This window comes from Lactuca saligna, chromosome 3 (assembly GCF_052625555.1).
Source record: "Lactuca saligna cultivar CGN05327 chromosome 3, ASM5262555v1, whole genome shotgun sequence".
NCBI lineage: Eukaryota > Viridiplantae > Streptophyta > Magnoliopsida > Asterales > Asteraceae > Lactuca > Lactuca saligna.
Genome location: NC_136419.1, coordinates 50,604,122 through 50,618,218, shown reverse-complemented (window position 1 = coordinate 50,618,218; position 14,097 = coordinate 50,604,122).

Below are 14,097 nucleotides of genomic sequence, written 5' to 3'. Positions count from 1 at the left end.
CGTACAGCTCCTCATATTTTATGGTTTTATGAAATGATTCTGGGGATACTCTGATGTGTAATTATTATAAAGACAAATTATACTAACTTGATGGTTTTAAAATGTATTAAAAAGTTTTAATTTGGCTTGAAATTTATGGGTATTACACTAACCATGGGGAGAATGTCTTCATCCGCCACCTTCACCATTATCGTCCAGTCGCTGCCACCAATTGCATCGCCGCCATAGGTCATCGGACGATCCTCCTTCTTCTCATTCTCCTTTATCAGCCGCCGTTATGTGAGGCTTCATCCACCATCCGCCACTTCGCAAACCGGAGCGCCACCGCTGTCGCATCTTCCTCAACCGTCGGTGTATGCTTTGTGTGGGAGTTGTGTCTGTTAGGAAGTCAGGACTAGGCGACAGGAGCTACCGCCGTTGTAGTGTTGCCGATAGACACTATTGTCACTGCTATTTTGTGCTACCACTCCACTACCAACGAAGTTGGAGCTGGCTGACAGTAGTCGAGTGGTGGACCGTTATGGCCACCATTCTTCTCCCCCAATTGAAGCACCTCACCTGCTTTGTTTTCTTCCGTCGTTACACTACCAAACGCCAAGACCAATATTATTGTGGCTATCATCGTTGCCTTCCTATTTATGTCGCCATCATACACTACTAGGTCAATGGATGGGTCCACCTTGCAATCAGAAGCATGTATGTGTGTGTTTATTTCGGTGGAGAGGTGTGTGGGTGTTTATTTGGCCAGAAAAGCCACCACCACCACCGTGAGGTGATGGCTGCCGCCATGTACCACCACTGGCCACCATTAGGGTGGTTGTGAGGTGGTGGCCGCCAACATTGACCAACACTACCCGAGGTAGTAATGGGTGTTGCCCGATTAGCGAAACCCTAGGGGGCCTAATGGAACAGTGGGCCTAATGAATCCCTAATTGATCTAAGGACTTAGTTTTGGGCCTATTGGGCTATGATTGGATTGGAAACCCTAATTAGGGTTTAGAAAACCCTAATTTTGGGATTATTGGTTTGGACTTATCGAGACCCACATTTTCGACCATTTGAGTGAAGTTATGACAAAAGCCCGATTTCATTGCATGTTTAGACTTAATGGATCAAGTCCTTAATGGTTTAAGTAAGAACACTTAACCCTAATTGTCATGTTATGTGAAAACCCCTAATTGGGTTTGGATGCTTGTTGGGCCATTTATTGGACTAAGCTACTGTGGGCCTGTGTGAGCCAATTGAGAACATATTTATGGACTAAGTGAAACTACTGGGCTTCAGCATAATACCCATTAGAGAGGCTTGAGCCCAATTTGGAAAATTTTGCCATAAATGGGCCATAATTGGGACTTGAGGGTTATTAGCTATTGGGCCATCAGAATACCAATTGGTGGGGCTAGAATAATTGGTTGGGCCTTAAAATAAGTCCATGTAGAGGTTGGGGGTCAATTTGGAAAATTGGGACTTAGTTGACTATTATGCTTTTGGGCCTTCAGGGTGAGTTTGGGCCTTGGTTTTGAACCAAGCTAGGTTAGGGTAAAATGGTCCGTTTACCCCAAGTGTAGATTATGGTTGTGTATTGGAACCCAATTATTAATTGTGTGTCGTTTTGATGATTGACAGTTCGAGAACCTGTCAACCAGCAGCTAGAGTTTATCCGCGGGACTTTAGAAGTGCGAGGTGAGTCTTCTCACCATACCAATGGGTCTAAGCCACCAAGGCCAGCCCATTTTATGTTATGTGGTACACTAGTTGTAGTAGCGTATGTGGTATGATAGTTCGATTTATGCTATGGGGTATGCTAGTGATTATATGATATTTGCATGGAAGACCCTGGGGGGAGCCCATGGCGATTGGATATAAGACCATGTAGGGGATCCCATGGAAATTATATATAAGACCATGTGGGGGATCCCATGGCATTCCTAAGTAATACCTTGTCGGGTAGCCCATGGTACGATGGTATAAGACCCAGGGGGGGGGGGGGTAGGGGGCACGACATCCTTATATGTTTATATGCATTGTTTATGTGATATGAAGTATACTAGTTGTTTGTGCGTTATGTGTTATACTTTGTTTATGTGATGTGTGATATGCTAGTTGTCTTTGTGATACTTGCATGGAAGACCCCGGGGGAGCCCGTGGTAGTTGGATATAAGACCATGTAGGATAGCCCATAACATTCCTAAGTAAAGACCATGTGGGGTCGCCCATGGCACGAAGGTGTAAGACCCTAGGGGAGACTACGACATCCTTACAGGTTTATGCATGCATGACTTATGTGATTGATATGGTTTATGTAGCTGTTATAGCTAGTATAGATTATGTGGTTATGTGGATTGTGTGGGGTATGCTCTGGGAAACTCACTAAGCTTTGTACTTATGGTTTACAATTTTGGTTTAATGTATCATCGATTTGGAAAACAAGGGCTCGGATTGATTGCAGTGCACACACCTATGAATTCTGCAACGAATGATTTTGGGATGAACTCTGATAAATGTCTTACTTAATGATGATTTGAAATGTTGGGATAAATGGTATCAATGTTTTAACTATACTAAAAATGAAATTTTTACACTTGATTTTTGGGTCGTTACAAGTTGGTATTAGAGCCTTGGTTTGAGGGATTCAGACCTATTTTCGGGTGTGGTTGATCTCAAACTGAGGATATGTTAAGTTTTCAAAAGAAAAAAAATGTTTTAAGGAAGGAATTTATAAGACAAGAAAAGGTGTGATGCATGCAATCAGCCAAGTTCAAGTAAGTTTCCTTAGAATACCCCCATATGTTATATGCTTTGACTTGGTTTATGAATCTGTGAATCGCATGCTAGTTAGGGCTAGGGGAGATGCATGTATATGTTGTATAAGCTGGTAGACTTGCATGCTAGTGCTGACTAGTCAGCAATACATTGGCCTGATATGGGGTGCTTGTAGCCTTGGGAATATTGGATGCCATGCTAGAATGATTATTGGTATTAGTAACAACTATGTTAATGCTTTGAAAATTGTATATGATTAGGATCTTATAGCCTTAGAATAACTGATTTGACCTTATTTCATGTTCCTTGTCTAGTTGTGATCCTAGGGTAGAGTCTATTATTCGACAGTCTGTTAGATGTTGTTCTGTGTCTAATTTGCATGCATAAGGCAGCCGACAACGAGGGTGGATTTGGACAACATGGGTTGTGGTATATGGGCCGAATATTCTATGATAGTTTGTGGGTCGGAGATTACCCTAGAGTAAGCCTAGTATGAGATTAGTGACATGAGTCATTGTGAATTGGATGTATAGATAGAATTTTTTGATTGGAATACGTTGGTTAGTTTTCCGTTGTTCGAATGTTGCTTTCTTTGTGCTTTGTGGGACTTCTAGCAATGTGATCTAGCTACTAAGTGAATATGCTAGGTCACATGTGGCACAGGTCGGATCACCTCAGAGTGATGGATTCGACCCTATTGTGCAGCTCTTGTTTGAGTCTAACCATTTTAGGATTAAGTCCGTTACTCGAAGGATTATCTGGTCTCTGTTGCATGTGGCTATATTCATAAGGTAGCTAGTTGACATTACTAGGAATCTTTCAGCAGCTGAGGACTGGGTGGGTTGGTAACCTAGGAGAGCCTAGGATATGCTCCAGTAAGTTAGTGGGGCGCTTCTGTGAGGTTGGGAACCGAGGGCGAGCCCAGGAGGTGCTTCGGTGGATATTGTGTTGATGTTTAGTACATAGTTAGTACATCATGGGAGTAGGTGACCTAGAGGATTCAGGATAATTATGGAGGAAAGTAGGGATAGGTGTGAAAGGTAGTATTGGGCCCGTACTACTGGAAGCATAGGATCCATACTCGAATCAGGGAAAGTCTTGGAGAATCTAAGAAGCCTGAGAAGGAGAATTCTTGGACCGTGGGGATAGCTGCTATGAAGAATGCGGATGACCACGTAAGGGGAAGGACCATGGTTTGGTCCCGGCTCCGGTAGTGAGCCAGTTAGCGGAAGGACTGCCAGGATTTTGAATTCGCTTGGGATCTCTTATATCAGGCGACAAGGATTGATTGTATGATCTATTGCAATTTTGAGATTAGAGACTATGTCTTGGGGGTAGTTTGTAGCCCGGTTTGGGGCAGAGGTTGCTTCAGATACTGCAGTTCAGCCGTGGACAATTGAGCTGGTGAGTGTGCCAACGTACGAGACCCTAAGTGATATGATTTCTAGGGCTCGAGAGTAAGGATTGATTTGTGGCACATTGGGAAGAGGGGACTAGATCAGGTACATACATTGGAGGGTCCCGGGAAGGGACCCAAGAGTTCGAGTCAGTTTTTGAGAGGCCAGCGGGGCCGGATTCAGAGCAGTACTTGCGGGGAACCACACAAGAGTTTTGTTTCAAGGGTTTTAGTAAGTGTATCTATGGGTTTGTTTCCCTGCTTATGATTGGATTATACCTTCAAACATGGTCATATGTCATTTGCATATTGTGAGTTACGGGGTGGCTAGTGAAAGGTCGTTCCCTCTTTACTGGTTTGGAGCATTCAATGCTATCTGGGTCTATGGTTGAGATCGGTTTAGCGACGTGATGCGGAAGATCTACAATCAGGATTGGTGACTAAGCCATTATGCTTGGGTCGGATTTTGGGAGCACCAGGGGAAGTGGTTTACTGTTGAGGCTTGTCCTGGACATCGGTTATTTGTATTTCAGTATATAAGTGCGGCATCATGTCAAGGCGTCTAAGATCATTAGTTTCACTGGGATTCGGAAGTGTTTGTCTGATCTTTAGGATTTGTGTGGTATTTGGGGTTGGGGTCAGTAATAGAACACTCGCACAGGTAATAAACAGGTTGTTAGCAGTTGGTTATTAAAGGGTAAGAAGGATCGGTAGTCCTTCAAATCTCATGCATTGCGAAGGCTTAGTTGAATCTAAGTGGGGGAGAATCACACAGGTATACAAAAACAGGAGCAGTTTTGAAACTGGGATAAGATTCGCATCCTCATCAAGGAAAATAACGGCCCAGGTGGCTATTTTTGTTTGAGGGTTGTGCGATTTTGGAGTCCGGTAAGACTCCCCGTCAAGTGAATCGCGTCTTCTTGTGGGCTTGAATAAGAGAATTTAGGAAAGAGGGTCAGGACTCCAGTTATGAATTGAATTTAGTTTGGGTGTTCGGCCGAGTGAGTGATTGACTCTGCATGCGTTTCGAATCGATAGATTAGGGGTAAGGTATTGGACTATGGTTGTATTAGGATGAAAGTATTGTAAGACTACGTGGGAGCCATAACATCCACTAATGGTTAATTGGTATGGAAGTGTTGTAAGACTATGGGGGAGCCATAACTTTCACTAATGGTCAGTTTGTATGAAAGAGTTGTAAGACTACGGGGGAGCCATAACATTCACTCATGGTCAGTAGGGTGAAAGTGTTGTAAGAATATGGGGATCCGTAGCATTCACTAGTAGTCAAATAGTGTGGAGAGTGTTGTAGGACTACAGGTGAGCTGTAGAATTCACAACGGCCAGTTAGATAGGAGATACAGACAGACTTCAAGGTAGTTGTGGCATTCACGGATTCGTTCAGATGACTTAGGGTAGTGTGGTTCAGTTGCAAGGTTGTGAGTACGTCACAACATAATTGGAATCAGGAAATAGTAGGTCAAAGGAGACCGGGTATGATGTAAGACTATAGTTATTTTGGTAGCATTCACCTCTTTGCATTGGATTCAGTGGCGAAAGGTTGTCAGCCTATCATGACCGGATGGATAAAATGGATTGAAGGAGCCATAAGCGGTGGTATAGATGGGGAAGTTATTGTCAAACGAGGTATCGTTTGGAGGTCATGAGGGACTGTTGTGTGTGTGTTTCTGGCTCAGCAATCGGGTAGGTGTTCGGTGTTCCGGACAGTTGACAGACAATTTGAGACCAGGGAGGTCCCAAACGTTCTTCAGGAAAGCAACTATGTGGTAGCAAGATGAGTTGGAGTGGTTTCATTGATTTGGGATCTGTGCGTGGAGTTTCCTGTCATTTGGAGCATATACTAAGTAGGTCCTAAATAATGTCAGAAGTTGAATAGCCAGTTGGGAGATAAGTACAGTGAACTCGACAATGATTCGATATGGGCGATCCATCAAGGAGGCAGACCATCTCGAGACTACAGATCTCAGACGGAGAAGAAGCGATCATGTTGCAATGAATTCATTCATCTTCGGGTTTTATAACCCTGCGGGGTCGGTTTGGGGTTCCTTGGAGAGGCTATGATATGCTTGTGGTTGTGACCATGTCGTCCAAGTTGTCGGGCGGGTAAGGAATGGTAAGGAATGATTTCGAGGATGAAATCTAATTTAAGTGGGGGAGAGTTGTAACATTCTGTTTATTTAATAAATAAATAGATAAAAATTAATGAACCAATAGTCACACTAAATCCATATTATTTAGTAGATTGTTGGTTTTGGGGAGCCGAAAGTTATAAATTGGATTATTCGGGGGTTAAAGTGTAATTTCGGGACTTGTTTCGCAAAGGATTTTAGAAGTCAGGGGGTTTTTGATATTATTGGGACTTAATATGTAAGGATTTATGGAGGTAGGGGCTAATTAGTAACATTTTAGACTGGATTTGAAAGAGATTTCAGAAGGCAGAGGCTAAATCGTAAAACTCAGACTTCATTTGTAACGGGTTTCACGGGCCAGGGTAAAATATGGGTTTATTTTGAAAGAAATAAGGGAAGGGAGGGGCTAAACTTGTCATTATGGAGGTAAGTTTGGGGATCGGGGTATATAACCCATCACCCCTACCACTTCAAAACCTAACCATAGGGAGGATGTCTTTAGCCACCACCTTCACCATTGTCGTTCAGTCGCCGCTACCGATTGCATCGCCGCCATGTGTCACCGGATGACCGTCCTTCTTGTCATTCTCCTTCTTCAGTCGCCGTTATGTGAGGCTTCATCCACCACCTCCACTTCGCAAACTAGAGCGTCACCACTGTTGACTTTTCCTCATCCATCGGTGTGTTCTTTGTGTGGGAGTTGTGTCCATTAGGAAGTCGGGAATATGCGACCGGAGCTGCCGCCGATGTAGTGTTGCCAATAGACACTATTGTTGCCGTTATTTTGTGCTACCACTCCACTGCCAACGATGTTGGAGCTTGCCGACTGTCATCGAGTGGTGGACTGTTATGGCCACCGTTCTTCTCCCTCAGTTGAAGCACCTCACCCTCTTTCTTTTCTTCCACTTTTACATTGCCAAACGCCAAGACCACCACTGTTGTAGCTGTCATCACCACCTTCTCATTTCTGTCGCTTCCATACGCCGCTAGGTCGATGGCTAGGTCCACCTTGCAATCAGAAGCATGTATGTGTGTGTTTATTTCGGTGGAGAGGTGTGTGGGTGTTTATTTGGCCGAAAAAGCCACCACCACCACTCTGAGGTGGTGGTTGCCGCCATGTACCACTGCGGGGCCACCACTAGGGTGGTTGTGTGTGTATATTTATGTTAGGGAGTGTATGTGTTATTGGTAATGGTGTTGTAAATTGTAATCATTATGGAATAATGAAAAGGAATCCTGTAAACACTACCGCGAGGTGGTGGCCGCCGTCGTGAGCCGCCATTGACCACCACCACCCGAGGTGGTAGTGGGTGGTGCCTGATTAATGAAATCCTAGTGGGCCTAACGGAACAGTAGGCCTAATTAAGCCCTAATTGATCTAAGGACTTATTTTTGGGCCTATTTGGCTATGATTGGATTGGAAACCCTAATTGGGGTTTAGAAAACCCTAATTTTGGGATTATTGGTTTGGACTTATCGGGACCCACATTTTCGACCATTTGAGTGAAGTTATGACTCAAGCCCGATTTCATTGCATGTTTGGACTTAATGGATCAAGTCCTTAATGGTTTAAGTAAGAACACTTAACCCTAATTGTCATTTTATGTGAAAATCCCTAATTGGGTTTGGATGCTTGTTAGGCCTTTTATTGGACTAAGCTGTTGTGGGCCTTTGTGGGCCAATTAGGAACATATTTATGGACTAAGGGAAACTATTTGGCTTTAGGATAATACCCATTAGAGAGGCTTAGGCCCAATTTGGAAAATTGGGCCATAAATGGGTCATAATTAGGCCTTAAGGATTATTAGCTATTGGGCCATCAGAATGCCAATTGTCGGGGCTAGAATAATTGGTTGGGACTTAAAATAAGTCCATGTAGAGGTTTGGGTCCAATTTGGAAAATTTGGCCATATGTTGTGCCTTGGTTGACTATTGGGCTTTTGGGCCTTCAAGGTGTGAGTTTGGGCCTTGGTTTTGAACCACGCTAGGTTAGGGGTAAAATGGTCCATTTACCCCAAGTGTAGATTATGGTTGTGTATTGTAACCCATTATTAATTGGGTGTCATTTTGATGATTGACAATTTGGGAACATTTCAACCAGCAACTAGTGTTTATCTGTGCGACTTCAACATTGCGAGGTGAGTCTTCTCACCATACCAATGGGTCTAAGGCACGAAGGCTAGCCCATTTTATGTTATGTGGTACACTAGCTGTAGTAGACATATATGGTATGATATTTAGCTTTACGCTAAGGGGTATGCTATTGATTATATGATATTTGCATGCAAGACCTCGGGGCGGGGGATGGGGGATGGCGAGCCCGTGGCAATTGGATATAAGACCATGTGTGGGAGCCTATGGCATTCCTAGGTAAAGACCATGCGGTGTAGCCCATGGGAATTGGATATAAGACCATGTGGGGGAGCCCATGGTATTCCAAGGTAAAGACCATTTGGGGTAGCCCATGACACGATGGTATAAGACCCTGGGGATCCCACGACATCCTTATATGTTTACATTCATTGTTTATGTGATATGAAGTATACTAGTTGTTTATACGGTATGTGCTATACTAGTTGTTTATGTGATGTGTGATATGCTAGTTGTCTTTGTGATACTTGCAAGGAAGACACCGGGGGAGCCAGTGGCAGTCGGATATAAGACCATGTGGGGTAGCCCATGAGATTACTAGGTAAATACCATGTGGGGTAGCCCATGGCATGAAGGTGTAAGACCATGGGGGAGCCCACGACATCCTTACAGGTTTATGTATGCATGACTTATGTGATTGATATGGTTTATGTAGTTGTTATAGCTAGTATGAATTATGTGGTTTTGTGGATTATGTGGGGTATGCTCTGGGAAACTCACTAAGCTTTGTGCTTATGGATTACAATTTTGGTTTCATGTGTCATCGATTTGGAAAAGAAGGGCTCGAATTGATCGCAGTGCACACACCTATGAATTTCGCAATGAATGATTTTGGGATGAACTCTGATAAATGTCTTACTTAATGATGATTTGAAATGTTTGGGATAAATGGTATCAATGTTTTAGCTATACTAAAAATGATATTTTTACACTTGATTTTTGGGTCGTTACAAAGGGAAGAAAATCTATGATGACAACTAGAGATACATGCCACTAAAGGCTTGGTTACGCATCCAGTGGAAAACTCTCCAAAATTGCTTTTCTTAATAGTTGTTATGTTGATAAATGTTGTGACTCTTGTTCCAAAACTAAACACACTAGGATTCCCTTTTCTAGTAGTGAATTAAAAGCAAAGATTGTTTTGATTTGTTGCATTGTGACATATGGGGAAGTATCACATTTTTTTTTTCTGGAGCTATCTATTTTTTGACAATTATAGCAAAACTGTATTGATTTTTCTAGTAAAATTCAAGCATGAAGCAAGCAAACACTTGGTACATTTCACAAACTTATCAAGAATCAATTTGGAAAATGTGTGTTAACAAATGCATACATTATAAATCGATTACCTTCAAAGGTGATCAACAACAAAGCACCTTATCAAATCATTTTCAAACGAAAGCCTGATTACGACATAATGATGATTTTTGGGTGTCTTGCTTATTATAGAAACATTGAAACCGGAGGGGACATATTTGAAATGAGAGGAAAGCCTAGAATATTCTTGGGGTATCCAACAAGAAAGAAAGGATACAAGGTTTATGACATTGCAAATAAAAGGATGATCGTTTCAAGTAATGTCCAATTTAGTGAAAACATTTTTCCTTTTCACAATATGGATAACAATCATGATCAACAAGAATCCCTCGATTTTCTGAACACTACATGGAAACAAAATAAGAGCCGATGGGACTAAAGACCACCACAAACAAACACCCATTGTTAATAGTCTAACTGTTAACAACCCTTTTCGTGATCTTAATCTCAAAAATAGGATGACACAAAAACATGAAAGTGACATTAATCTTGAACAGTAATTCCCACAAAGAAACAAAATTTAGCTAACTCATTTTCAGGATTTAATTATCAAACTCCTTCCTTCTGTAGACCCTTCACACAGCCCTCCAAGTCAAAGATCCTCGATGGTACATTCCTTAACAAACTTTTTTTCTTATTGAATTTTTCAAATTCTCACAAAGCCTTCTTAGCGTCTATCGATGATGAGCCAAAAAACTTTTATTAGGCCATAAAGTATGAGTGATGGAAAGAATCAATGAAAAGAGGATTTGTGCTCTCGAAGAAAATGGGATGTGGATTGTTCAAGATCTACCAAAAGGAAATCGGGTTATCAACTCTAAATGGGTGTATAAGGTGAAGTACAAACCAAACGAAGAATTCGAACGATACAAGGCTCGTCTTGTTGCAAAGGTTTTCACCCAAATGGAAGGTGTTGATTTTCATGGTACCTTTGCTCCGGTCGCCAAGCTAGTCATAATTTGAACACTTTTAGCTATTTTTGTAAAGAAGAACTAGGCAATTCATCAGCTACATATTAACAACGCTTTCTTGCATGTAGATCTTGTTAGGGTGCAAAGTTCTCTGTGGACGTGGCTTACACTCTTGTGGTGTGTAATGGGTTTAGCCTTTCATATAAATAGGAAGTGACTAGATCCCATTTTATGTAAGATCCATTTTAGAGTGATTAGTTTAGTGAGAGAAATAACAATATCCACTTCTACTCTTACTATTCTAATAGAGATTAAAATGATTTTATCTCCTTGTGTTCTTCATGTTTGTGTAATTCACTTAATGTTTACTATTTTGCACATGTCATCATAATCTGACTCACTACAATTGGTATCAGAGTGGATGTTCTTGAAGTTCTTAAGAATTTGATCCCTAATGACAAGATTTTGTGAATTTTAAATGGGTGTAAGTTATTCATTTTTTAGATATTTTTTGTTATAGAAATCGAATTTATTCCTTGATTTGATTCAAAATTTGATTTTCCCTCTCTAGAATACTTGTTAATTTTATTTTCTCTCTCTAGAACTTGGTTCATATTCACTTTCTCTCTCTATAGATTTCTTTCAAATTCACTTTCCCTCTATAGAAAAATCCAAGTTCTTGTGATTCTTGTTGTTAATCAATCAAAAATGGTGTGTTTGCTTTATGATTCTTTCAAATTCTCTCTCTATAGATTTCTTTCAAATTACTGAAATGCAGGTTGATTACTTGGGAAACTTTGATTTCTTATGGAGACAAGAATGGTGGTCATGGAGAATTGATATTTGAACCTCTTTCTAAGATTGAAAGTTTGATTGAAATAACCATGAATATGTTATTTTGGTGTGAAAATAAAAAGGAATGAGAAGAATGAGAATTATTCAAAAAGGAATATGTTTCTCTTATTGAAGATCCAAATGATCTTTATGTTATTAAATTTGTTAAAGTTCAAGAAATGGGAATTCAATGTGATTTTCATGAAGATGTGAATTTTTTTGTTCAATTGGAGTTCAAACCGATGATTGCTTGAATTCTTGTGATTCATTTGAAGGAATGGTGCCATATAGAAAGCCTTCAATCTAAGGTCAAATGTATCCAACTCCAAAAGATTTGATTCAAAATTGCAAAGTTGAAGTTGTCAAGAACGATGTTGTTCTTGAATTCAAAACTTCAAGATCCAAAAAGATGAAAAAGAAGAAGAAGAAGAAGAAGAAGAAGAAGAAGAAGAAGAAGAAGAAGAAGAAGATTAAAAATAAGAACAATTGGGTTTCTAAACAAAAATATTCAAATGTTGTCTTGATGCTGGAATCAATGAAGCAAATTTGGGTTCCAAAACAACAATCATCAAGTGTTGCAATGAATTTGAATTATAAGCCCAAATTTGTTGAAATTTCTCAAAATCGTTATGAAGATGAAGCTAGATCTTTGAAAAATGAGAAGAACGGATTGTACAACATGCACCGTGGGTGGTACAATGTAAACTTTGGTGATTTTATTGTTCCAACAAAAGAATTGAGATCTTCCATAATTGATTAGAGTATTGTAAATGGAAAAAGAATTATCAATAAGTGTAGTGACAAAGAACATGGTTTGGCATGCAGAATTAAAGCTTGCACAATTGAACATGGTGATTTGGGTGTTCAAGAGATGTATTGATTGTATATGGTGTTTACAAAAAAGATCTAGATCTAGACTACATAATTAACACACACTTACACACTCACTTCTACATCTCTCAAAGCACACCTCTACAAGTGGTATGAACCTACTATTTATAGAGGTGCTTACATGTCTCTCTCTCACTCTCTAACAAATAGGTCTAAAGGCTAAAGCACCACATGCAAGTGGGTTTTACAAAAGTCAAACATTTACAAAGTCATGAATGAATAACTTTGCAACCCCAACATTCTTAGGAATGAATGACCCACTTCAAATCTTCCAAAATCAAGCACTACGCGATTCGAGCCTCAAAGGTGACACATGTCGAAACAAACTTCAATCTTCAATTCTTCCATGACTCTCCAATTTGGGCTCTAGGATGTGAGACCATACAAACCGAGCAGCAACGAATGATCAAGAGTATTCCAAACTCAAAATAATCACCCCAAAGTTGCGCATAAAAACACACCCCAAAAATCTTCAATAATTCCAAACTCATTTCGAACACATCACTTCCGAACATCCAATTGCATCATCTCGTAGCTTCAAAACTCCAAGATCACTTCGGTCTTCAAATCCGCATAATATGAAAAATTCAAGTTCGAATTTCCATATAAAACTTCTCCCCCTTTTTATAATCGAAATTTGATTATAAAACTCCAAGGAAAAAGAACGTGCTTTATTCGGAATTTTTCATGTCAAAACTCCTCCTTAACATGTGGCATAAACTTTGTGCTTCAATCCGGAAAACCCAAAAAATATTCAATTTTTAATGTCGTTCACGGATTGCCTTTGACAAAAATTCTCAAAAATGGGTAGAAATTGTCAATTTCAAAATTATGCAGTGACCCGTTGCGCCGAAACAACTAAATATGCGAAACACACCCCCATTTGCGAAACTGGGTTGAATGTGTAAATTCACACAAACTGCAGGGACCTGATTCGAAAATATTCCCATTTCTCAAAAAATTTACCCCAAATGTGAAATTGGGTAAAATTTTCCATCTTGCGAAGACTGCAGGGATGCGAAATGAAAACTCTGCATTTTTGTCATTTTATGACCCGATTTGCGAAGTTGGGTCAATTTTACTATGTTTTTGAAATTTCAGGGACTAATTTTGAAACTTGTGTGTTTTCTTCCCCAATTCATTTAACAGTCAAATTCTTCGCATCTTCGCACGTGAAACATGAATGTGAATCATGGATGAGATGACTTCGCATTTTGACACCAAAATTGAACAAAACACAGTCTCATATGCGAACCCAATTTATTTATTTATTTATTTATTTTTTAGTCTCTGTTACCAAATGCGAACTCCATTCACACAAATGCGAACCCAATTTTTTATCTCTGTTACCAAATGCGAACTCCATTCACACAAATGCGAACCCGATTTTGATTCACACAAATGCGAACCCGATTTTGATTCACACAAATGTGAATCCAGTTTGAGCATCAACCACCAAATTGTCTTATCAAATGCGAACAAAATATCATCACCTTCGCATCCTCCTTCAATTGCTTCATCTGTTCGTTCTTGACATCCATCCAAACCATGCAAATCTATAGAAATCAAAATTAATTTTTCATCATCTGTACATCAATCGATTGAAGCATCGAATGTTCAACATCAAAAATCATAGATGTTGACTTTTAGGTTTGACTTTCTTCAATCTAACATCGATTCCAAG